General features: G+C 39.1%; 1 long non-coding RNA gene across 1 annotated transcript in view; it reads right to left on the bottom strand.

The window, feature by feature from the left end:
* LOC120531289 overlaps window positions 1-23,499 on the bottom strand; it is a 53,338-nt gene that overhangs the window by 26,893 nt on the left and 2,946 nt on the right. The window contains exon 2 of the long non-coding RNA XR_005634090.1: window positions 17,378-17,453. This is a non-coding gene — a long non-coding RNA (uncharacterized LOC120531289). The remainder of the gene's footprint in view (window positions 1-17,377; window positions 17,454-23,499) is intronic.

Genomic DNA, 23,499 nt, shown 5'->3' with positions numbered 1-23,499 from the left:
AGTTGTCCTGAAGCCACTCCTTTGACATCTTGGCTGTGTGCTTAGGGTCGTTGTCCTGCTGTAAGATGAAATGTCACCCCAGTCTGAGGTCATGAGCGCTCTGGAGCAGATTTTTATCCAGGATGCCTCTGTACATTGCTGTAGTCATCTTTCCCTTTATCCTGACTAGTCTCCTAGTTCCTGCTGCTGAAAAACATCCCCACAGCATGCTGCTGCCACCACCATGCTTCACTGTAGGGATGGTATTGGCCTGGTGATGAGCGGTGCCTGGTTTCCTCCAAACGTGACGCCTGGCATTCATACCAAAGAGTTCAATCTTTGTCTCATCAGACCAGGGAGTTTTGTTTCTCATGGTCTGAGAGTCCTTCAGGTGCCTTTTGGCAAACTCCAGGCGGGCTACCATGTGCCTTTTACTAAGGAGTGGCTTCCGTTTGGCCACTCAACCATACAGGCCTGAAAAAAATCACCTGAAAAATCCCAGACCATCGAGAAGTGTGCAAACTGACGACATGAAGAATCGTCCCCACATAAATCAAAGTCATCCAGACGATCTGGACCACTCTGTACAGTTGTCCCATGGAAACTGCGATAAACTCGTCTCCCTTGGACTGACATCCCTTTGCAGCTGGGTGCTGAATTTCCTTGCAGACAGACCCCAGTCCGTCAGATTGGGAAACCAGACATCAGGCACAAGACCAATCAGCACTGACTGCCCCTAAGGCTGTGTGCGGAGTCCGCTGCTCTGCACCCTGTTTATGACTGTGTGGCCTCTCAAAACAACACCAGCATCATTAAATTTACTGATGACAATACAGTAATACGGTTGATTAAAGAGGGGTAGAGACAGACTATAGGATAGAGGTGGCAGGACTCATGGCCTGGTGTCAGGAAAACAACCTCTCCCTGAATACAGATAAAACCATGGAGATGATGACTGACCCAAGGAAGAGGAAGCTTCAGCACACTCCCATTTATATCAGTGAGGCTGAGGTAGAGAGTAAAAATCTTCAAACCCACATCTGCGAGGATCTGACTTGGTCTTATAATACACAACTCATTAACCGAGCACACAAAAGACTGTTCTTTCTGAGGAAGTTGAAGAAATTTAGCATGCCAACCAAAATTCTCACCAATTTCTACAGTGGTACAATAGAGAGTGTTATCACCTGCTCTATTATTGTATGGCACAGTAATGCACCTTGCAGGAAAGGAAGGCACTTCAGCGTGTAATTAAAACTGCACAGCACATCTCTGGAGCAGCCTTCTCCTCCCTACAGGACATCTACGCTAGTAGGGTCATCAGGAGGGCGCACAACATAATTACAAGACAACAGACATCCTCAACAGACGCTATTCACGCTGCTTCCCTCAAGGAGGCGCTACAAAAGTGTGAAATCACGTACCACAAGACTGACGCAGATTTTTTCCCCACAAGTAATAGACTCCTGAACAAAGCTAAAAGTTAAAGTCAATCCAAACCACAGCTCATGGCCTCATAAATGTACTGACTGCTGCAGTATGTCATCAGGCACTGTGCACTTTACTTTGTAATCTTGTAATTGCTATTTTTTGTAATACTTTTTGCCTTTTCTGTCTTGTATATGAAGGTGAGCAAGCAAAGTAAGAATTTCATTACATGGTTTTAACATGTGTTTTTACTGTATATATGACAATAAATTTATTGTATCTTGTACATCCTTGGAAAGATGACAATATTTTCCAAAGGTTTGGGCAGCAATGAACTTGGAAGAAAATGACAATTTGGCAGAGATGGACAATATTGGTAACAAATCCTGCACGTCACAAATAAGCCATTCTCTGTCAAACTAAATGACAGTGTTGCTAATGTTCCATTTTTGATCATGGTGGAAAATACAGCTTTGCAATTGTGATGGGCATGTCACAATCAACCATTTCTCAATTTTTGTTCAGAAACTTGAATGCCCTTAGGCAATATATACAGTAGATTAATACATCTCCCCACCACAACACATGAGGTAACGGTAAAGCAAGCTGCATTCATGCAAACAGCTGGTTTAGTTCGAGTTGTTTTTGTGCTTTATGGCGTACAAGCTAAGATCATAGGCCACTTTCACAGTCGGAAGCGTTTGCTTGCTGAGATCTCGCATATCCACTTATATTAATGTCTGAAGCCAAGTCGAAGAGTTTCTGTATTGTTCCTCTTTGTTTTACTTTGAAACAAAATCAACCATTATCTGAGTTATTATGATTTTCAAGTTGATAATGGTGAAAAAAAAGAAATGGACTCCCACAGTTAAGACGTGAAGAAGGTTCAGTGTTTCGTGTTAATCAAGGTAGCTCTTTTGTGTGCAGTCTGCGTTGTACTGAGAATGACTACCTTCCATCTGTATATTATAAGTGTTTGAAAATTGGCCCTGTCCCGTCCCACTTTAAATGGAACAGCTGGGGAGATGGGAAACAAGGGCGGCTTTCTGTGCATGACCGAGCAGAGAGATGTCTGCCTGTTATCTCTTGCATTTCGATTGGCACATCAGAAATGGGCATGGGAAAAGTGTGTGACAGACCACGGTTATGCACTTCCTCCATCAGTATGCTTATATGTTTTAACAGAATGATTTTTAATGCAATCTTTATTAAAATCCACTGTACCACTTACATGACTAACAAAGAATCAGCCGTCAAGAACTAATGTCAATCTAATAGATACTTGCACTCTGTAACAGAAATTATTTTATCATCATTTTATACATTAACTGTGTGCAACTGTAGTATTTAATATTTAAACAACTTTAATGTATTTAATTAAATAAATGATATTGTTTAATTAAAGTCTTGCCTCACTTTTTAAAAATTTTGACCAAGTTAAAGATATTAATGCCAGCCTCCAATTTCAAACCTTTTAAACATATTCCGGTAAATATTAAAATAGATAAAAATATGTAATAAACAGCATGGATTTATCAGAATATTTTATTTTTGTAAGAAAATATCTTACAGAAGCAATTTTTAGAAAAAAAAAAATAATCACACTAGACTGTTGTCCCTTTGGATTCATCTTGATATTTCATTAAAAGAAACACTCCTTTCAATGCCCATAAGTATACAGTTATTTAGTGATTTTATATATTCTTCCATGTAGACACTAAAGTAGTACACTTCCAACGGATGTTTCATTTTAAAGATCGTGTCATCATCATCCCTCCATACTCTCTGCACAGCGATGTCTCCCTTTGTGTGTGTAATAAAGTCACAGTCCGGTTTTGACCAGTTGACTTTGCACCTGCCAGAAGTACTTCTAGGTTTTTTAAGTGTAGCTTGACCTTTGATGAGCTCTATGTGTCTTGAAACACACTCATCATCTGTACATTTTATTTTGGCAAGCCCAAAGCATGGATATAACGATGGATCAAAGACTTTTGTATCGGGGCTGGCATCAAGATGAGGAGCATCTGGATGAATTACAAATATCATTTTATCGAAAAACAAAAGCAATCTGACACTGCAGGTAGTACATTAGCCATCAATTTTATATTTGTATTATCATCATCATTTTGTAAAGCACTTTGAGCTACATTTTTTTGTATGAATATGTGCTATATAAATAAATGTTGGTTGATTGATTGATTGATTGATTGATCAAGCAAAATAAGACTACCCTTACTGTGTATCAAGTTATCATATCTTTAAATATAAGTGATATCTGCTGTCACTAATAACTGCAGGCTGACTAATTTAAGCACATTACACACTATTCACTTTGTGTTTAAATCTCTTGCGTTGCCATAAACATAAATATTGGAGCTGAGTGGAGCTGCGTTGGCGGGGTGATAACCAGCATCGAAACATTCACTATAGAGATCTGCAACTACGGTAAATAAATATCAAAACACAAAAGGGTAACAGAACAAATAAGTATACAAAAGATCTGCAACTGTAGTGAATAAATGTCAACAGACCACATGTAAGTGTAGGTTAGCAAACTGCTAGACAAAACCTGTAGGGAAATGTGCCTCCTTTCTTTTCCTCATTGATCTATGACATCTCCATATTTAACAAGTTTGATACTAATCACGTACAAAGAACAAAAGAAAATTGTCCCATTCAAAAATTAGCATGGCATATGATGCCATCTAGAAAAATAGTATTAACAAGACAGCAGTTACCTCCATCCATCCATTTTCTAACTCGCTGAATCCGAATACAGGGTCACGGGGGTCTGCTGGAGCCAATCCCAGCCAACACAGGGCACAAGGCAGGAACCAATCCTGGGCAGGGTGCCAACCCACCGCAGAACAGTTACCTTCACAGTTGAAAAGGTCATTTTCATGAAAATATTTCTATCCATTTTCAAATTTTTTACATGATATTTTGTGCTCCACTAATTTTGTAACACATGCAATGGTCATTTTGGGAAGATTTTTGGGAGAACAGATGAACAACAGCCCCAATTGCTCCATTGTATTGGCCGACCACCATTCAGCAGGAAGTTGGTAATCCCAGCAAGAAAGTGTCAGGAAGCTGTCATAGATACTTCTGAAAATGGTCTATTGCCCCAAGAGTGGATGAACATGCATATACAGTGCATCTGGAAAGTATTCACGGCGCATCAGTTTTTCCACATTTTATGTTACAGCCTTATTCCAAAATTGATTAAATTAATTTTTTTTTCCTCACAATTCTACACACAACACCCCATAATGACAACGTGATAAAAGTTAACTTGATGTTTTTGCAAATGTATTAAAAATAAAAAAAACTGAGAAAGCACATGTACATAAGTATTCATAGCCTTTGCCATGAAGCTCCAAATTGAGCTCAGGTGCATCCTGTTTCTCCTGATCATCCTTGAGATGTTTCTGCAGCTTAATTTGAGTCCACTTGTGGTAAATTCAGTTGATTGGACATGGTTTGGAAAGGCACACACCTGTCTATATAAGGTCCTACAGTTGACAATTCATGTCAGAGCACAAACCAAGCCTGAAGTCAAAGGAATTGTCTCGAGGCACAAATCTGGGGAAGGTTACAGAAAAATTTCTGCTGCTTTGAAGGTCCCAATGAGCACAGTGGCCTCCATCATCCGTAAGTGGAAGAAGTTCAAAACCACCAGGACTCTTCCTAGAACTGGCCGGCCATCTAAACTGAGCGATTGGGGAGAAGGGCCTTAGTCAGGGAGGTGACCAAGAACCTGATGGTCACTCTGTCAGAGCTCCAGAGGTCCTCTATGGATAGAAGAGAACCTTCCAGAAGGACAACCATCTCTGCAGCAATCCACCAATCAGGCCTGTATGGTAGAGTGGCCAGATGGCAGCCACTCCTTAGTAAAAGGCACATGGCAGCCTGCCTGGAGTTTGCCAAAAGGCACCTGAAGGACTCTCAGACCATGAGAAACAAAATTCTCTGGTCTGATGAGACAAAGCTTGAACTCTTTGGTGTGAATGCCAAGCGTTACGTTTGGAGGAAACCAGGCACCGCTCCTCACCAGGCCAATACCATCCCTACAGTGAAGCATGGTGGTGGCAGCATCATGCTGTGGGGATGTTTTTCAGCAGCAGGAACTGGGAGACTAGTCAGGATAAAGGGAAAGATGACTACAGCAATGTACAGAGACATCCTGGATGAAAACCTGCTCCAGAGCGCTCATGACCTCAGAGTGGGGTGACATTTCATCTTTCAGCAGGACAACGACACTAAGCACACAGCCAAGATGTCAAAGGAGTGGCTTCAGGACAACTCTGTGAATGTCCTTGAGTGGCCCAGCCAGAGCCCAGACTTGAATCCGATTGAACATCTCTGGAGAGATCTTAAAATGGCTGTGCACCGACGCTTCCCATCCAACCTGATGGAGCTTGAGAGGTGCTGCAAAGAGGAATGGGCGAATCTGGCCAAGGATAGGTGTGCCAAGCTTGTGGCCTCACATTCAAAAAGACTTGAGGCTGTAATTGCTGCCAAAGGTGCATCGACAGAGTATTGAGCAAAGGCTGTGAATACTTATGTACATGTGATTTCTCAGTTTTTTTATTTTTAATAAATTTGCAAAAACCTCAAGTAAACTTTTTTCACATTGTCATAATGGGGTGTTGTGTGTAGAATTCTGAGGAAATAAATTAATTTAATCCATTTTGGAATAAGGCTGTAACATAACAAAATGTGGAAAAAGTGATGCGCTGTGAATACTTTCCGGATGCATTGTATGAATCACAAGTGATACCACTGTATCAACACAGAGGTGCTCATGGATGCAACAATGAAATGTCGCACAAGTACGCTGAGCTCTGCATTCGATCAGCAGAAAGACTTTAAGTGGAATTCCTAGGAGTACTTCTAACATAATAATAATAATAATACATTTTATGCATACAAGGTGCCATTCTAAGCACTCAAGGACAACAAACAAACAATAAATAATAATAAAAAAAAGTAAGTATGGGCACAGGTCTTGCACATAGGTTGTGTGGAATCTCAAATTTTCCCCTTGTCAGAATGTGTTTATCCTCCAGTGTTTCAATTTCCCTCCTACATCTGTAAGACATGCATTGCTTAAAATGGCACCTTCAAATTGCCTAGGTGTCCATCCATGAATGTGTGGTATTTGTGCAAATGCATATCCTACAATGGACTAGTGTCCAGTCTGGAGTTCATTCCTCAATTTCTCCCTGTGCTACCTGGGCACCCTATAACCCTGACCTGAACAAGCAGTTTTTATAATGGATGGGTGTACTTGCTTTCCTGTTTTGCATCCATGCATATATTTAAGATCAATTTATTTTAAATAAGTGTTTTTTTATTTTCTCTAGCTTATGTACTATAGCTACTCCTCATAAAGTGTAATCTGTTAGTCCTGAGGAGGCATTTCAGTTGGACCTATTTAGCAATGCTAAGGGGTGTCACACACGTGTGCTTTGGAGGCAGTCAAGGGGCTTAGATAAGGGTAAAGAGTTGACAAAGTGTACTAATATCTCTACTTGCACCTCTGCAGATCACATGAAGGAAAGAACACCTAAAAACCAACCGTGTTCCACATCCGTCTCTGTACCATGCTGTCCAACTGACCTCACTTCCGCCCGGTCCCACTGGACCCTCCTCTTTCTGTCCTTGGCATATAAAGCCTACCACTTGGCTCCCACAGTCTGTGGCAATCTGGACTCAGTCTTTGTAGACTACTATCTTGCCTGATCCTTATTAGGAAGAGCTTATTGTTAATATATGGGGTGGAACGCCAAACCTTTTTTTGCGTCTTTCTGATTTTTTCCACGGGGGCTAACATTACAAAACAGTAGTAAATAGTGTGAACGGGAAGCCATTATGTGTCCTGCCTAATCTGAAACAGATGAACTATTTAAAAATACAAGTACATGTAGTAAATCTCATGTGCATGCAGGCTATATTCAGCAGTGTATTATTTGCATCCAAATAATACATTTATTTCTATCACATCATCATCGTCTTGAAACTTGACATGGAAAGACAAAAACATGCTTTGATCTTCACTTTTCCTTTACTTTTACAATTGCAAATCCCTTGAATACTTAAAATGACTGGAGGTTGCACAAAAAATGAGTTCTCGGTTGTAGGAATAGGCAAACAAAAGACCTAAAAGGATAAAGCATTTTATTAGGAAGTATGTATGCCATTTTTGGCGCCGTTGCTCTTTACAGTAATTCTTTTTTTTTTAGCTGCTAAGTCGTTCAAGTCTGTACTAAATTAAAATTCAGTGTGACGATGCGGGTCCGTTCCACGCTCCCGACGTCCTTATGGGAGCCATGAACCTGATACTGTCGGTAATGTCACCGAGATGAGCTGACAATTGAGGACAAATCTCACATGAAGCCAGGGGATATATCCAAAAGTGCTTTTATTAAAACCAATCAAACAGTGTCCAAAGTGCAGTGCATCAGGTTCAATAAATCCATAAAAACCAAGTCTTCAGTGGGGATTAAAACAACAGTAAATAAATCCGCTAAAACCCGAGGTTAAAAATGCAGAAGTTAAAATGCAGTCTCTCTCATTACTCTCCGGCCCACCTCCACCTCTCTTTCTCCCCGGCTCACCCAGAGCCAGCGGAGACTCAACAGCAACGAGCTCCTTCAGCCACCCTCCGCCTTGGCTTCCCTACGGACATCACTGCCAAACCGTCAAGGTTGGCTCTCCTCCCTTCATCCTTCGTGCTCCCGTAGTCACTCCTCGGATCCCTCGGGAGGACACCTGCCTTGCTCACCCCACTAGCACATAGAGTGCCACCAACAAACGCTCCTTCGCGGGGCCACAGCTCCTTCTGTCTGCTCTTTCTAGGTGGCCAGATCCTCCTGCTTAGACTGCCTTTCCCGTCCTTTAACCTCCATTATCATACTCTTCTCCACCTCGATGCATTCATTTATCCATCTATATCTCCCCCTTTCCTGGTGTCGATTCGTATATGTACATCCCCGCATCTCCGTGGGTGCAGCGCCTTAATCACACGCCGCAGGAAGCCAATGAGGAAATCGAGAACGATCGCACCCACACGTGCAGGTGCAACTCGCTCCAACTACCTCATTAACTCCCCGCGGTCGTGCAGTCGCGCCCACAGAGAATGACACAGCTATATGGTTAAAAAACCTGGCCCTTTTTATTTTTGAAGCCGCAGACCCGCTATACCACATTCAGCTTCTACTGAAAGTTATTACATTTACATTAAGCAAAGTTGTGTGTAGTTATAAAATACAAGAAAGAAAGCACTGTTCTTTCAGTTTTTGTTTTGTAAAGGCACTACATATTTAGAAAAAGAAGCTTCCAGGGGAAGTACTTTGGACTTTCACAACACAATACATTTGAGGGTGATGTGGAAACCCTAGGACTGCAGCCACCTTCCTGTAAATCGAATCATGCATCAAAACTTGTGATCCTTGCTCTGTTTGGCTAATGAAATGACTGTCTGAGAAGTGTTTATACTTTTATACTTCCTAATAAGACATATGGCATTCGTGTCAGTAGATAGCTGGGATAGTCCCAGGATCTACAAGTCTAGGTGACTTAATAGAAAAATGTATTCTTAAAATTCATAATCTCTACGTATTAGAAAAGTATTATAAGCACATGAGAAAAGTAAACATTATATTTCACTAAGCATTAAGATGTAAGAGCAAGGATTAAAAAGACTTATGCTTACATATTTTTTATTATTCTTCATGAGCTAGAAACTACCAATAGATCATTAAGCCAAAGGTTAGACATGCAGGAGAGCTGGAGAAAGAATGGGCCCCTTGCTTTGAGAGGGAATGTGAACTCTTTGGCTGTAAATAATGGTAGCAAGAGTAGAGCTAGCAGGGAGCAAGGATAGGCCTTGTCAAATAGAAATGATGGACAGAGAGGGGTTTTGACACCCCCTCAGCTAAGACAAATTGTTACAATTAATTAGAGGCAAGAATAGAGCAATGAAATGATAGGAGTCAGAGGAGGATGAATAATAGCTTGTATGATTGTACAATAAAGTTGATTCTGCTGCCTGTCCTGAGACTTTGAGTGCTTTCTTTGGGGCTGAGGGTGCCCATGGTGCATAATCTGCTTCTACAACCTCAGAAAGGCTGCTTTAATATTACTAAGCAAAAATGGAAAAAAACCTGAAGTTATCTTTCGCTTTAATTACTTATAGACTGTGATTAATCAGTAGTTAGAATTTATTTTAAAAATAAATACTGTATGTACTAACAGAATCTTGGTGAAAAATTCTCTTTCATCTTTCTAAATATCTATCCAATTGTTGATTTTATGACCCAGCGTTTTTTCAATGGAAAGTCAAAGCACATCCCAGAAGTACTGAGGGTTAATGTCTCTACGCCAGTGCTGAACGAGACACCAGTCTACTACAGGGCACTTCATGCAGACAAACAGAAAAGATCAACTTAAATTCATGAAATAATGAAATGTGTAGCGGTGCCACGTAGGGGGTTTTATTTTTGTGTACGTATATCCTGCTGAGTGTTTGTTAAACGTGAATAACAACACTGGCCGCGCAGATTCCCGTCTGTACATTGGGTCTGTATCTTTAAACAGGTTTGCACGAATGCAGAGGGGCTTGAAGGATGTGTAGTTTGTGGATTGTAAGCACTGTATGGAAAAACATGATCCACTGTGACGACCCCTAATTGGAGCAGCCAAAAGAAGAAGAAGAAGAGGAAGAAGAGGAAGTACAGATAAAACCACAAGAGAAGGATGTGGTAGGACTTTTTGATTGTACCTTTTTCCAATCCACTCCATCATCATCAGCACCTAAACCTTTTAATAACTGTCCGTTTGTAGTGGAGAAGGATGGTGCATGGCCACTGGATTTAAGAGCAGAGGTGGGTTAATTTTTCTACCAATCCATTTCACCAATGCTCCATGATAAGAGGCATGTCTCCAAAGAATATTCTTCTTTTGGACTCTGGAGGTAGGACTGTGTTCACTATACAAGGTCCGGGAAGCAGTTTATTAAAAGGGAGTATTCTGCAGATATTTCCATTCTTGAACCATTGTTTATGTTTCCAGAACCACTGTTAATATTCCAGACTGTTAATATCGTTGTATAAGGGGTTTGTTCGTAGTGTTTGTTTGTTAATTTTGTCATTATTTTTCTTTACCATGTTTGTAAATAGTTATTATATTTGTTTGTTGGATGTGTTTAATATATATAGTCATTTTTCTGGAGTGTCGTTAATATTTCGGTGTCAGGGTGGATGTACTGTGTTACTTAGGCCTGATTCTCTTTCCCTTATTTTAAAATACTACGTAAATCTGGTGGCAACCTCCGTGCTTTCTAGAAGTTGGGGGTTCGCTACATGTCCAGGATGTGTTGGCAAACCACGACCATCACAGACAAAATGTAAAAGAAAACGCGAACTCCACCAAGATTGAATATGGAGGTTTGCATATTTCCTGTCGGGCTGGATTTCCTCCCAGAGTTTAAACATGTTTTCAAATTATCTGGCATCTGCATGTTCCCCTTGAATTACTTTGTGTGATTGTGACATGCCATTCAACTGGCTGATGCTTTTTAAAAGACTGAATTTTGACTAACATATATTGATGTAAACACATGCACCAAATCTTTGTGACTCTGGGTTAGACTAAAAAAATAAAATAAACTGATGAATTGATAAAACTGGTAAATAATATAAAATGAAAGCTGTACTTAAATTATATTCTTATAACTAGCAAAATACCCGCGCTTCGCAGCGGAGAAGTAGTGTGTTAAAGAAGTTATGAAAAAGAAAAGGAAACATTTTAAAAATAACGTAACATGATTGTCAATGTAATTGTTTTGTCACTGTTATGAGTGTTGCTGTTACATATAAACATATCTACATATACACATATCTATATATATATATATATATACATATACACATCTACATATATACACATATCAACATATATTTACACATACATATACATACATATTATACACATACACACACACACATATTATATATATATATATATATATATATACATACATACACACACACATATATATATATATATATATATATATATATATAAATATATATATATTGTAAATTGCAAAATCCCCTAGTATACCACGTTGTCAGTTCAGCAGTCCTGTTGTAATATGACCAAGCTGTGCACTGAGATTACTTTTGAGAATGCAACGTCTAGTTTTGTCCAGGAGGAAAGCAATGTTGCCTCAGATCAATGGCAACCTTTTGTGGGGTGTGTCCCTGAGACTTATTAATTGTCATCGCGAAGCAGAGCCTTACTGGAAATTTGAGGCATTTGAATTGAAATGGGAGATCAGAGGGTATAACGGTGATGTGAGGAATACATTCAGATTGTGGCGCTCTGCTGTTTTTGTGTAGCTGCCTTCACACAGCTTCCCCGCTGCTTTATAAACGAACGCCATATAAGGCCGTCGTTTCTCCTTGCTTCGCAGTTCTGTACTGTTTTATCGTTCGTTTATTACGATTGTTATAGTTATTGTGTAGCTATTCGAGACTTACTGTACTGTTCAGGTACCCATTTCCTTTATTTAATCCGCGGCTTGTACGCTATTTTTTGTTCGTTTATCACGATTAGAGATATTTATTGATTCCCTTCTTTAGCTGACTGCCTGCTCATATAAGGCCCTCCGCTGGTTTTTTGTGAAGCAGCCTTTACACAGCTTCTCCGCTGTTTTATAAACGAACGACATATAAAGCCATCCTCTTTCCTTGCTTTGCCAAGAAAGCTGCCTTTTTATTTAATCCACGGGTTCTCCGCTGTTTTATTGTTCGTATATTACGATTATTATAGTTCTCTTTATATATCACGTTGTCAGTTCATCACTCTCGTTGTAATATGACGAAGCTGCACGAGCTCACTCTTGAGAATGCAACGTATAGTTTTGTCCAGGAGAAAAGCAATCTTGCCTGAAATCAATGACAACCTTTTGTTGGGTCTGTCCGTGAGACTTCTTACTTCTCATCGCGAAGCAGAGCCTTACTGGAAATTGGAGGCATCTGAATTGAAATGGGAGATCAGAGGGTGTAACGGGGTTGCGAGGAATACATTGAGTGTGGAGAAACTCTAGAGACAGCGTGTGTATTAATTTGTGGATTTTTCTGTGAGTATTTGGTGGCAGTGTGACGAAGTTGCTTCCGCAAGACCGTGTTAGCTGCGGAGCTCAGCTCAGAGCGAAATGAGGTGAATGGGAGGGGAGATGATCACGTGACTCCCCCACCCGCCTCAACTGTCAATCCCCCACAAACACAGTCTCTCGGAATTTGCATAAGCACAGCCCTTCACCAGCAATTTTAACTTAGTTACAAAGTGATCAAAACTCTCGTTTATACCCTGCGTCCTCTCATTAAACTTGTATCCTGCATTAGTCGTGGGCATGACAAACGCCAGCAGCAGCCTGTCTATGAACTTAATTTAAACTTTAGGTTTACACCATGCTTTGTTTCCGAAGTAGCTGCAGTCATAAATATGCTTGTATGTGTCACTCGCTCGATTCTTATTATTTCACTGCCTTCTCAATTGTATAATGCATGTTTTCTTCAGCGCTTTTTGGAGCTCTTCCTTGTTTTCTATGTAATGCGCTCACAGTCAGTTCACGTGATTACGTGGGAGGCGTGATGATGTCACACGAAACTCCGCCCCCATGGCCATCGAGCTGAACTCCATTACAGTATATGGAGAAAAATAGGTTCCAGTTATGACCATTACGCGTAGAATTTCGAAATGAAACCTGCCCAACTTTTGTAAGTAAGCTGTAAGGAATAAGCCAGCCAAATTTCAGCCTTCCACCCACACAGGAAGTTGAAGAATTAGTGATGAGTGAGTCAGTGAGTGAGTGAGTGAGTGAGTGAGGGCTTTGCCTTTTATTAGTATAGATGCATTAGATTGACCAGTTCTAAAATTAATCTTTACTTATGCTGGAAGCCATCAGTCTCAACTTGACTTGGAGTCAATGACATCACTTCCTTCTGTACATTTCTCTCCCTTCCTTATTGATTCTCCTGATTCACACTCGCAGCCACAGCATGTAGCACAAACCCTCAGGCGTTACCTCCTCACACCTTCTTACTTGAGTTTCGCTGAAATTTCCTCCTTTCCACTTCACAGCTCCCGTTCCACACCACACATTATCCCGTGTCTTTTATTCTTTCAAAAGGACCTACCCTTCTTAACTTGTCTATCCACGCTGTTGGTCCATGACGCGGCCTTCATTTACATAAAGCAGCACGCCTCAAACAGCTGGCGAGACTCCATCTCAGCATTGCACCAGGCAGTGCAGGCATGTATGAGAAGCGCTAACATAGTCTCATCATACAGCATTATTGAAAAATGAAAAAACACAAGACAGTTTGTTTTCTTTTTTCCAAAATGCAACCAAATTTCAATCAAATCAGTTAAAGCAGGTTTTGGGTTTTGTGATATTTAGTTTTTCTATTTAAGTGGTTGTTTTTACCCCTAAATAATGATATATCAAAATGTCCTTTCTTAGTGTATAAATAATGCCCTAGATGTACAATCCAACCAAACTGCAGTTTTTAAATCAAACGGAAAATAGTGTTTATGTTGATGAGTGAGTCAGTCAGTCAACTTTGAATTTTACATAGACATTTTTTTTTTGGTTTGTTCTGGAAATCTTGTATTGTAGTAGAATTTACACCTATCATGGGTCAATCTTCAAAATTTTAATTCAGGTCAGAATGAAAACCATATAGTTGCTGTCAAACCACTGCAGCATAAACAAAGGCCAGCCTACAAAACCTAAACATATTTTACTTGGAAAGTTCTGGGCAGATGAACTATTGTATATATGCTGGTTACAATAGATTATGCAACCCTGGATGTCTGTTTATCTTTTTAATCTCATTTCAGTTTCACTTCCTAATTGTACTTTCCAATAACTATAGGAGGGTATTGTGCCTACGTGCTCCAGAGCACATTACTGATGTCAACAGAGCAGAAATAAGGCAGGAGAGACACTGAGGTTTTAGACTTTGGTGCAGAAATTAACAAGCATATTAATTAACAGCCAAATAGAATGGACAATGAAAAGTACTGTTAGACAATCCAGAACTATTGGCATTAAGCTGTTGTAGTTGACTGGACCACAAATGGCAAAAGATCTCTGAGCAGGCACAGGAAATGTCTATCTGGCTTTAGGGTGAAAAGAAATCACCACCAACCATCCGTTGCTACAAAACACCCTCAAAAGAAGATAATAATGAATAAGAGTTCATTATTAACTCCATGAACACTTATATAGGCTTGATATGGTGAAGAAGGCAGGCAGGTTTTCAAGAATAAACTCTGGGAGTTCAGTTTGATTGCTGGGTACCTGTTCCTTGCAATTACAAAAAATGTTCACATGGTAGGAATTGTAGCTTTATGTGCTAAAAAAGCAGAATACTGTAAGAGCACATCCCACTCCAATGGGCACTTGGAGTAGGCACAGTCAGCACAGGAGGCTGCATTGTGAGTTATAGAGTTACAGCTGATGATTCATCATCAATGAAAGTAAATTTGAAATTATTTTTCTGCTTGATGAAATTGTCAGTAGTACTTAAAGTATAATTGCCGATTTGGCTTACAGCAGTTTTTTTTTGCTGCCTTGCAGTTAGGAGACCCGGGTTTGCTTCCCAGGTCCTCTCTGCGTGGAGTTTGTATGTCCTCCCAGTGTCTGTGTGGGTTTCCTCTGGGTGCTCTGGTTTCCTCTCACAGTCCAAAGACATGCAGGTTAGGTACATTGGCGATCCTAAATTGTCCCTAGTGTGTACTTGGTGTTATGGGTGTGAGTGTGTGTGCCCTGCGGTGGGCTTGCGCCCTGTGCTGGCTGGAATTGGCTCCAGCAGACCCCCGTGAGACAGAGTTAGGATATAGCGGGTTGGATAATGACTGACTGCCTGACTGTTAATCCCTAAGGGGAAACTGTCTTTTCATATGACCTTTAGGGGTCAGGGCTCAGGATCAGCCATTGTACAGTGCTCCAGCAGCAGTTTTCAGATGCTTTGTCTAACTCCCCAACTGATAGTGTGTAATTCCTAATGCCCTGTTACGTACATGGGCAAAACGGCAGGATGGAATTGCTTTCATAATCTGTGATTTGAGTAGCAATTTAAAATTAGCACAAACAGCCAATATACAGTGTATTAGGGCAGGTAACTTCTTACCAATTTATCCATAAAACAGCAGACTAATGAATATCTGCTCATACAGCGTAACATGCTCTCCGACAGTGCTTTTCTTTGCCTGTTTTTTTTCTCTTTCAAGGAAACCTTGGCCCCTACTATCCAAATATAGTCATTTACGTTTGGACTACTTGCTTGGCAGGAAGTGGCCTTTATATGCTTCCTTTATGTCAGATATTCCATTATGTGCCTTAAGGTCAAATGTCTCATTGATATCATGTGGACACTATTCCAGTCCACATCAACCATTAAGTATGTATTTTGCTATATATTCAGAGTAAATTTGTTCAATATTGTATATTTTTTCTTCACCTTTTCTTGAAAGACTTTAAATAACTTATTAACTGCAGGTTTGAACCATTTTTTTTCCTTTCCTTCAGTTTGAATAGTTTAACTTCAAATTCATTTTTAATTCTAACCAAATACAGTAGAGACTACTGTAATGTACACATTTACAATTGTATTACTTGTATACTGAAATGTTTAATTTGTATACATAGATCTAAAAATATCCTTTTTTGACAAAACGCATCACCCCTGTTATAGGTTTTTGCACTAAATATATATAACCAATGAATACAAATAGTATATTTAAAAAAATTTAAAAGTAAGTAAATTAAAATAAGATAAATTAATAAAAAGACTAAGAAGACATTCTTTAAACAAAAACTTGGGGTACCTGGAAAGTAAAAGAGAAACAGAAGACAAGAATAAACACACCGCAAAAAAGGTCATGAAGCGAGTGTCAAGCAGTTCCATGAAAAGATCAGGAACTAGTTTAGGAGTTACCTTCTGTGGACATAACTTATTCATAGCAGTACATAAGCTCTGTGCAGAAACAATGACAATGAAAAATACGCCTGAATTTAGCTTCATTCAGTTCCTCAGCCTTATACATTTGCACCTGGCAAATGATGTAGTGTCAAACACAACACACATCTGATATAGTCAATCCAGTAAACGTTCACTATTAAATTTATGTAAATACAGCTTATGCAATTCAGTACACAGCCTACTGCAATGTACTGCTAGGAATGAACCAAACTAAAAAGTACCTGATAAAAACTAACATCATAAGAGGCTTGTGTGCTGGTGATTAACAAGGATTAGCAATAAATAAATTACAGAATAAAAGTAAATTCAGCATTCTGCCAACACTGACAAAGATGAAACCTCACACTGTTACATTCACTGTGTGGATTGGCTGACTGAAAGTACATACAGCAGTCTGAACTAAAAGGAAAAGTACTGTTCATCACATTTAAAAAAAAAATTACATTTTTGTACACTTTGCAGTAAGACAGGTCATATTATTCTCAAATGTGATCTAAGCAATGCACAAGACTCTGAATTGAAAAGGTTTCTGCAGCAGTAGTTCTGATAATTAGAATATGGTGTTTATGTTTTGCAATGAATCTCAAAATCTGTGATTCATGCTAGTTTTTCCATGAGCCCATTTTTCAATATGCTGAGTTACAAGTGGGTGGTTAGCAAATAGGATTCACATCATGGCTTACTCACAGTCTGGATAGAAATTCAAGTGAGCCAAAAGTCCAAAAAAACAAACTCAAGACACCTGCTCAATGTAATATAATTTGTGTAGACATGCAGTTTATGTAAGTCAAACTGTTTTTCACAGCTAGTTCTACAATTTTATTTCAGCAGTGCCTGTTCAATGATAAACACAATTGAGATAGTAAGTGTACATCTATATGGCAGATTCCAAAAAATCTACATACCTGTTTAGGGTCCAGTGTGCTCAGGGCATTCTTAACAGCATCATAGGCCCCCAGGCAAAGTAGTGTGCTGGAGCCCCTGTTTTGATAGCAAAACAGAAACATAAAAAAAGGCATCAGAACAACCATGGTCGGCTATGCTCCTGGGACCCCTGGCCAGTGTCCATTGTGACCATATGTTAAGACGGCCCTTAGTGCGCTTTAGATTACCAACTCTTAGCATGAGCAGTTTAAAAAATTGGGATAAAACATTTTTTTATATACTTGACTCTCATTGGCGGCAAAAAAAAAAAAATCACTAAACATATTTGTCTGCAATTGTGTAGTATATTTATTTGAAGCATAACTTTGTAAATAAATATAATAAAGAAAATAATTTCTATCCATTGTTCATTGTCAGTGTTATGACATATGTGTATGTCAGTTTATTAAGTTTTACAATTTTAGACTTTTGTGGTCCATTATCTTTTCTAACAACACCTCTACTCCTTTAGCGTTAACAGAAAAGAAGACAAGGTGTGGAAGCAAAGTCAGGGGCAACTGATTGACTAACCTACCATTACTGTAATAAAGCTTAGAACGTGAAGGCACATACTGTATGTTGTGGCTTTGAAATACTGTAAACAGGAGACATCGGATTTATTTCTCAGTTAGAGGAAACAGACCAATTGAGTGCTGAGGTAAAGCCAAATGACTCCAGATGCGCTGGTCTCAATAGTGAGCATGGAAAAGTTAGAAACAAGTCAATCTTAATTTATACAGTACTTTTCATAGTAAGCAATATTCCAAAGGTGACTTGAGAAAATGTAAAAGTATAACAATACACATATATATATATAATTGTTGATATACAAAGTGCAGAAAGGTACCAGTGAGGTAAACCATAATAAAGATAAGAGTAATAAGTCATTTTCAAACATTCAAACAAAATGTCTCTAACCAACCATAACCACTATACAAAAGGAATGGTGGATCCCAGCTGTTCTTCAACATAGCGCCACAGACTGAAGTCTGTTAAGAGTAGATTTTACACAAACATTAAGACATGTTTTCTGAACATATAGAACCACAGACACATGTTTCCCACTGGACTCAGAAAAACGCATTGTATCCCTGTCAAAATGAAAACACCAGTATTTTTATAGCTGAGATATAGAAAGTAGCAAACTTCTAAATACGTTACTGAGGCTTTGTAAAACAATACCCTCCCAGCAACCTGAAAAGACAGACTCTATACATTCCTTCATAATCAGTACATCCTACTTTGTAAAGACATCCAACACACTTGTACTTGCTGAACTAAATTTATTGTTGACTCTTACGAAATGCACCAGTATTTCATTATAAATCTCAAGGAAGTTGATTGGGAAATGCAGGGGGACCTATTCAATTTTTATCCAACATGATTCTGCTTTTGGACCATTTTTGCAGGTGACATTTGTTCATATATTTTGAGGGTTGGTCTTTCTGCCATCATTCTCTTGACTCAAAGCCATTCTTAATTTGTATGTTGACACTTGAAATGGACCTGGGGCACATTTTGGGAAAACGAGGTTTGTCAGCACACCTCTCAGCTCACTAACAACAACAACAACATTTATTTATATAGCACATTTTCATACAAACAGTAGCTCAAAGTGCTTTACATATTAAAGAATAGAAAAATGAAAGACACAATTATAAAACAAAATAAATCAACATTAATTAACATCGAATAAGAGTAAGGTTCAATGGCCAGGGGACAGAAAAACAAAAACTCCAGACGGCTGGAGAAAAAATAAAATCTGTAGGGATTCCAGACCATGATACCGCCCAGTCCCCTCTGGGCATTCTACCTAACATAAATGAAACAGTCCTCTTTGGATTTAGGATTCTCACGGAAGGGCTTGATGATGATGATGGTCACGTAGACTTCTGCCTTTTAATCCTTCCATCATTGTTGGAGCATCATGAAGCTTTGAGTAGGTGGTGGTGGCGCAGGCCACCACCACAAAGAAACCGGAAAAAGAAACAGAAAAGAGAGTAGGGGTCAGTACCGATTTTAGAGCCACCATGAGTAGTTATTATAAGGAAATTGAACATATAGAGTATCAGGATTAAGTTAAATTAAGATTAAATTGAAGTTATAGAAAGGCCATGTTAAAGTAATGTGTTTTCAGCAGTGTTTTAAAGTGCTCTACTGTATCAGCCTGGCGAATTCCTATTGGCAGGCTATTCCAGATTTTAGGTGCATAGCAGCAGAAGGCCGCCTCACCACTTCTTTTAAGTTTTGTTCTTGGAATTCTAAGGAGACACTCATTTGAGGATCTGAGGTTACGATTTGGAATATAAGGTGTCAGACATTCCGATATATAAGATGGGGCGAGATTATTTAAGGCTTTATAAACCATAAGCAGAATTTTAAAGTCAATCCTGAATGACACAGGTAACCAGTGTAGTGACATTAAAACTGGAGAAATGTGTTCTGATTTTCTTTTCCTAGTTAGGATTCTAGCAGCTGCATTCTGCACTAGTTGCAAACGATTTATGTCTTTTTTGGGTAGTCCTGAGAGGAGTGCGTTACAGTAATCTAGTCGACTGAAAACAAAGCGTGAACTAATTTCTCAGCATCTTTCAGTGATATAAGAGGTCTAACTTTACTTATGTTTCTTAAGTGAAAAAATGCTGTCCTAATGATCTGATTAATATGTGATTTAAAATTCAGATTACAGTCAACAATTACCCCTAAGCTTTTTACCTCCGTCTTGACTTTTAATCCTAATGTATCCAGTTTATTTCTAATAGCCTCATTGTATCCATTATTGCTGATCACTAAAATTTCAGCTTTCTCTTTATTTAACTTGAGAAAATTACTATTCATCCATTCTGAGATACAAGTCAGACATTCTGTTAGTGAATCAATAGAATCGGGGTCATCAGGAGCTATTGATAAGTACAGCTGTGTGTCATCAGCATAGCTGTGGTAGCTCACGTTGTGCCCTGAGATAATCTGACCTAACGGAAGCATGTAGATTGAGAATAACAGTGGACCCAGGATAGAGCCTTGTGGAACACCATATCGGATATCATGTGTCTTTGAGATGTGATTACCACAACTCACAAAGAATTTTCTCCCCGTCAGGTAGGATTCAAACCAATTTAAGACCGTGCCAGAGAGGTCCACCCATTGACTAAGGCGATTTCTAAGAATATTGTGATCAATGGTGTCAAATGCGGCACTCAGATCTAAGAGGATGACAACAGATAAATGGCCTCTGTCTGCATTTACCCGCAAGTCATTTACTACTTTAACGAGTGCAGTTTCTGTGCTGTGATTTGTTCTAAAACCCGACTGAAATTTATCAAGAATAGCATGTTTATTGAGGTGGTCATTTAACTGCATAATGACTGCCTTCTCCAGAACTTTACTTAAGAAAGGCAGGTTGGAGATGGGTCTAAAATTTTCAAGAGCTGAGGGGTCGAGATTAGGTTTCTTAAGTAGGGGTTTAACAACAAAAGATATGACACACAGCAATTGAGAATCTATGACACTGAAGAGCCCTGTCTAACCTGTTCTGTATGGAGAAGGGTGTGCACAAGCTACCAATGATTTTCAGCATGGTGGCAAGGTCATTATGTAACAGATGAGTCAGGCTTATGAAATTCTGAGCCAATCTAAAAAAAATGTTTTCAACAAATAAGACTTGCTATCTCTTTAAAAGGGTTTTCTTTGACTTGAGACAAAGCACCTTTTATAAAGTCAAAAGTTGTGAATAATGCCAAAAGTATTCCAAGAAACCAAACTGAAATGCCCTGTGTGATGTAATAACATGTATGTAAATATGTATGGTAAGAAAGACGCTATATAGCGCCCGACCCGACACAGATTAGACACAGGAGGCATGAGTAAAATTAAATAAACTTTTTATTTTCTTCGTCTGTCAGTCCCAAGCGCACAATAACACAAATCTTGTCTTACTTCTCCACCACTCCTCACCAAGCTTCGTCCTCCTTCCACCCGACTCTGGCCACTGAGTGCTGGTCGCTGGCTCCCTTTATAATTCACCCGGAAGTGCTCCAGGTGCTTGATCCCCGATTTCCGGCTGCACTTCCGGGTGTGACGAATTGTTTGCCCACACGGGCTCAGGAGTCCCAAATACAGCGCCCCCTGGCAGTACATGTGGGACCCAACAGGGCTGCACCCAACTCCAGTTCCCAGGATGCCCTGCAGGAACCCGAGGCACTGTTCCACCCCAGGGAAGCGGCCAACTAGCATTCAGGTGGAGGTATTGCAATGTTCATGGCTGCTCCCCCTGAATATAGTGTGCAGGGGTGTCCCGGGTGGGTAAGGACGCCAAGCCCCTGTCACATTATGTAAATCATGTCATTTTCTCCACATGTGAGTTGCACACTTTTGTTCTAGCATTGCATTTGGAATAAGAAGCACAACTCAAGCGGTTCAAAATCAAACATGACAATAAGCTTACATCTAACCGATATTTGGTGAATTTCAATGATGCACATACCTGTTGATCAGCATCTCAGGTTCTAGTGTCATTCAGATCACCGACTATCAGCACATGCAGTTCAGAAATGGGAACTAAAACATTTTAATGTATGTAGGAGACTCATGGGCAAAACTTTCACAAAACATATGTATTTGGATGGTATATGCCTACAATTGTGTTGTGTATTTATTAGGGCTGTGAATCAACTAAAAAATGAACTAATTAATCACATAAATATATGCATTTCATCACATTAATCTCATCTAACATTGAAACTTGCAGTTATGAAATTAATACAAAAATCTTGCTGAATCACAAAACTAACGCAGAATCCATACAAATGATTTAAAAAAAATAAACGCATAGTTTAATCTTAAACAATAACCTTACACCTGAACTTTTAACAAAATACTACTTGAGCAAGTAACACCTGAATTTAAATGTCTTCCTAAAAGGCAAAATTAAAAGAAGGCAAGAAGAAAACAAGTCCAAGGTATTAAATCTCAAATTTGCGTATGAGACACAGACGTGTCAAAATAAAAAAAACGATCAAAATGACTGTTGACTTTGAATGCACTACTAAAGACTGATTTAATTAAAATAATATGCATCTCTTGGGCATACATTAAAACCTGTGTTAAAACTCCACAAATACCATCCCCATTATTCATCACCATCAACGATTGAAAATTAAGTGCTGTGTCTTTGAACGTCAATCTCTGAGCTGTCCCATCCCTTTGGACTGTTTAGCACGTTTATAGATTTAATGCTTTTTAGTTTGGTAGAATCGTGGTGTGTCTTGGGACTTTTTGGGTTAGAAAAACATATCACCACAGAAAAATGGTTGCAAAACATTGCTCTACACACCTTTGTTCCTGTCATGCTAAAAAAGATCTCCATAGCTGCCATCTCGCTAAAAAATGACACCATGCATTGCTTAGATGATTATATTGCGTTCTTTGCATAAATTAGCAAAGATACTGCAGATTGGAATAGCAGGTAGGGATAATCATTATATTTCTATTTCGTACAATTCTGTCATTATATTAAGGCAGACAGCATTGTCAGCTCTCCAGCAGACTGTCAAGCTAAGTACAGAGATACTACAGACTTATTGGATGGTTTTAGTGCAACTCAAAGATAACTTATTTAGTTAGCACTTATGGGATGTAACATTAATTCAATCTTTTTACAGAAACATGGAATGAAAAGAGAGAGAGATTAACTGTTATCTTCACAACTTTTCTCTAATGATGTAACAGGCCTGCTGTAACCCCCAGCCCCTTTCCTCCAATGCCCCTGCACCTATTTCATTATGTATATATCAAGGAAATGAACATCAGAGCTACATACTGACAAACGGCATATCGTTGTGAAATGTGTAATACAAAATGCTAAAACTTCAAATGAAAATTTTATTTCATACAATTTTTAAAAGGTAGCATATAAACACAGTAATGGATGTGTATGCAATTCTTTAGATACACACTTAACTTTTTTTGTATTATTGTTTCGTAATGTAAAAAAAAAAATTACATGAAATTGCCTAAAGCACTGCCTGAGCCGTTTGCCGTGTTGCCGGCCGCAGATGCGTTATTATTCTTTAATGTGTTAAACAGGCCATATTAAGGAACATAT

Source organism: Polypterus senegalus, chromosome 6, assembly GCF_016835505.1.
Source record: "Polypterus senegalus isolate Bchr_013 chromosome 6, ASM1683550v1, whole genome shotgun sequence".
NCBI lineage: Eukaryota > Metazoa > Chordata > Cladistia > Polypteriformes > Polypteridae > Polypterus > Polypterus senegalus.
Note: the sequence above shows the minus strand (reverse complement) of the source record. Positions and strands in the feature narration are given on the sequence as shown.